Source organism: Psammomys obesus, unplaced genomic scaffold, assembly GCF_907164565.1.
Source record: "Psammomys obesus unplaced genomic scaffold, mPsaObe1.curated_primary_1811, whole genome shotgun sequence".
In the NCBI taxonomy this organism is placed as follows: Eukaryota; Metazoa; Chordata; class Mammalia; order Rodentia; family Muridae; genus Psammomys; species Psammomys obesus.
This window is the reverse complement of record NW_026596039.1, coordinates 14,437,803-14,442,023: the sequence shown is the minus strand read 5'-3', so window position 1 is coordinate 14,442,023 and position 4,221 is coordinate 14,437,803. Positions and strand designations below refer to the sequence as shown.

General features: G+C 39.8%; 1 non-coding gene across 1 annotated transcript; it reads right to left on the bottom strand.

Moving 5' to 3' along the window:
* Positions 1-2,792: 2,792 nt before the first annotated feature.
* LOC129687849 (U6 spliceosomal RNA) lies at positions 2,793-2,895 on the bottom strand. Its single transcript, XR_008721819.1, has one exon. It is a non-coding gene; the product is annotated as a U6 spliceosomal RNA (small nuclear RNA).
* Positions 2,896-4,221: the final 1,326 nt, after the last annotated feature.

Below are 4,221 nucleotides of genomic sequence, written 5' to 3'. Positions count from 1 at the left end.
TGTTGAAATTATGTCTTAAGACAAACTTGCTTTTCTATATTCTGGGGTAATTTCAGGAGGTAGGAAGGAAATCTCTCAATATCATCTATCTCCTTTGGGCCTTCAAGATTCATTTTATGTTAGATAGAAGAGAACGGAGTTTTATAAAGAAGTCTTACCCGAAAATCCTTTCTCTTTGTTCGTTTGTTCATTCATTTGTTCATTCCTTCCTTCCTTCCCTCCATCCCCTCTCCCTCCTTCTCCTTTCTTTCTTTCTTTCTTTCTTTCTTTCTTTCTTTCTTTCTTTCTTTCTTCCTTCCTTCCTTCCTTCCTTCCTTCCTTCCTCCCTCTCTTTCTTTCTTTCTTTCTTTCTTTCTTTCTTTCTTTCTTTCTTTCTTTTTCTTTCATCTCCCTTCCTTCCTTCCTTTCTTCCTTTCTTCCTTCCTTCCTTCCTTCCTTCCTTCCTTCCTTCCTTCCTTCCTTCCTTCTTTCCTTCTTTTCTTTCTTCTTTCTTTCTTTCTTTCTTTTTTTTATCTACATATTTTAGAAACAATACTGGGGTTGGAGAAATGACTCAGTAGGTAGGAACACTGGCTGCTTTTTCAGAGGACCCAAATCAGTTCCCCAAACCCACATGGCAGCTCACAGTCCTTAGTAACTCTGGTTCCAGGGGGCCTGATGTTCTCTCTGGTCTCTGTGGAAACCAAGTATGCACATGGTAAATGTATTTACATATACCATGGAACACACTAATGCATATCAAAACTAAATCTAAAAAACATAGAATGAATAACATCTATTTGTTGCACAGATTAATGGGATTCGATGTTGTCTTTTGATGTAGCTACATTATGGTGTCCTTCCACCCTCCTTTAACCTTGTTTTTTTTTTCTCAGTTCCTCATACTTCCTCTTTCATTTTCAGTTCTTTTTTCAACTTCCCATGTGTGAGAGAGATTAGGTGAAACTTATTCTGCATTTGGGTATTTTGATTAATATATGTACTCTTGCTGTAAATCAAAGGATCTGATTCTTCTTTTGACAGAATAGTACCCCAACTGTAGGCAAAGACATATGTACACACATAGATACATACATATGTATATATTTCATTCATATGTTGATGGGCATAGAGACTGAATCCTTGTCTTAGCCATAGTGGATAATGTCAACACACACACACACACACACTCACACACACACACACACAAACCGTAAGTATACAACCATAAATTTTATAATATTGACTTCATTTCCACTGGGTATGTGCACAGGAATGATACGAACAGATTATGTAGTACTTTCTCCTTCAGATTTTGAAAGAACTCTAACACTGTTCCACAGTGTCTATGCCATTTTTAAATTTTTATTTTATTTTTATTAACTACAGTTTATTTACTTTGTATCCCAGCTGGCCTTAGTCTATCAGGTTTCATCAGAACTGGCTTCATTGTCTTCTTCTGTGGACTAGTAAGGCTGCTCTTCCCTCAGGTGGAGGTGGTCGAAGAGCCAGCCCATGAGTTCATGTCAGAGATGGTCCCTGCTCCTATTACTGGAACCTTCTTGGACACTGAGCTGCCATGAGCTACTTCTGTGCAGGGGTTCTAGGTTATCTTCAGGCATGGTCCTTGGTTGAAGCATCAGTCTCAGAAAGGACCTCTGAGCCCAGATTTTTTGGTTCTGTTGCTCTTCTTGTGGAGCTCCTGTCCCCTTCAGGTCTTTCTATATCCCCCTTCTTTCATAAGATTCCCCACACTCTGCCCAATGTTTGGCTATGAGTCTCAGCATATGTTTTGATACCCTGCATGGTAGAGTATTTCAGAGGTCCTCTGTGATAGGCTCCTGTCCTGTTCCCTGTTTTCTTCCTCTTCTGTTGTCCGTCCTGTTTGCCTTTCTGAATGAGGATTGAGCATCTTACCTGGGGTCCTCCTTGATTATCTTCCTTAGGTGTACAGATTTTAGTATGATTATCCTATATTACATGTCTAATATCTACTTATTAGTGAGTATATATCATGTGTATCTTTCTACTTCTGGGATACCTTACTCAGGATGATCTTTTCTAGATCCCACCATTTGCCTGCAAATTTCATGATTTCCTTTAAAGGAACATTGAATGGCAGAGGAACACTTAAAGAAATGTCCGACATCCTTAGCCATTAGGGAGATACAAATCAAAACGATCCTGAGATTTCACCTTATACACATCAGAATGGCTAAGATAAAAATAACTCAAGTGAGAACACTTGCTGGAGAAGTTGTGGAGGAAGGGGAAACCCTCTACCATTGCTGGTAGGTGTGTAAACTTGTACAACCACTTTGGAAATCAATCTGGTGCTTTCTCAGACAATTAGGAATACTGCTTCCTCAAGATCCAGCTATAGCACTCCTAGGCATATATCCAAAAGATGCTCAACTATACAACAAGGATATTTGCTCAACCATGTTCGTAGCAGCTTTATTTGTAATAGCCAGAACCTGGAAACAGCCCAGATGCCCCTCAGTTGAGGAAGGGATACAGAAATTGTGGTACATGCTGGGGTGGACTACTACTCAGCAGTCTATAACCATTTTTTATTTCCACCAATAGCCTTGCTCTATATCCTTGCCTTTTATTTTTATTTTTTACATTTTAAGTTATTTATTATTTTACTGAAAATAGATTTTTCAATACCATATATTCTGATTATGGTATCTCTTCTCCCTACTTTTCCAAGTTCCTCTCCACCTCCCCTCCCTCCAAATCCATACCCTTTCTGTCTCTCATTAGAAAACAAATAGGCATCTAAGGAATAATAAAAAAATAAAATATCTCCCAATAGAAAACATTTCACAAATCTGTGCATCATCCTTGCTCAGGGGCCATGCTAACTTTCTTTGTCTTATTCCAGTGTTAGTATGTGTGCTGTCAAAGCAAGCATTTGCCTTTTACTTTTATAAAAATTGTTATTCCTTCCATTTCCAAGAAATTAGACCTGGTTAATTTATCTTTCCTTCTTCTTCCTCCTCCACATTTTCTCCCTCTCTCTCCTATCCTCTCGTGCTGCTGCTATCAACAAGCATTAGTGTTTCATTATCTTCACTCTGTCCTTCTGTGGGTGGGATGATTGACAAGTCAAATACACCCTCACTCTCAATCCTCTCCGAGTTTTGCAGCAAAAGGCTCGTTTCCCTTCTGTAAAATGGAGAACCTGGGATCCTGAAAGTTAGCCATGTCCTAAACCAGCTACTCAGTTTTTTGCTTTCTCTCTTTCTGATGGAGTTCAGATTCTATTCTTTGATTTCTGTAAGGAGGTTTTGATTGGCCTCTGATGACTAATGTGTGTGTACCTACTCTGACAGGCACCCTTCAAGCTCCTGAGAGTCAGGTTGAATGCTGCTTACATACACAAAGCCCTTGTTAGTGATCAGCCTGAAAGCCATAGCAGGGCTCACTGTATTTTTGCTTCTCCAGAAACAAAATTTCTTTTTCTTCAGTCGGTTCTTCCCAATTCTTTATTTTAATTCCAACTGTTTTCTTCTGGGATTAAATGTTATATTTAATCTAGTTTGGCTTCACCAGTGTAGCAATGATTGTTGGATTTCTGGGCAATCAGACTTAAACACAGGTTGGCGTTTCTGCAGAACCTAAATTTTATACTCAGGTTGCCAGCGTGTTACCAAAGCTCCCGTAGTACAGGTGCATGACAGATGGTTCTGCAACAGGAAAAGGAGATAAAAGGCCCAAACCAAGCTAGACATTTTCCTTTTAACTCGTTCAATTCTTAACTACCACTGACCCACATAAATGATAACAGATGGACTGAGAGCTAACTTGGGTTGGGATGTGGCCACCCTTGCTGCTGACTTTCAGTTTACAGTCAGAGCTGCCAATATGAAGGAGCAGAGCTGCCTGTTACCCCAGGGGCACCCTGTGCTACAGTGTAGCAACGGAAGCATCTTCTCTGCATTGACCTGTGGCTCTCCGAGCTTTTCTTATCTCATAATTTCTAATGTTCCTGCAAAGGCTGCTTCTCTTAAGTGGCTGCTTTATTGCATTTTCCCCTCTGAGGCTGATTGCTTAAGCCTCAGGAGAAGTCCCTGTTACCAGCATCCCTTCCTTCAGCCCTGCCATCTGCTCCTGGGCATAATTCTACTAACTGCATTTTCCATGACTTTCTTCATTATGTCCCTACATCCCTTACACTGTACATGTTTTTCTTTCTTTCTTTCTTTCTTTCTTTCTTTCTTTCTTTCTTTCTTT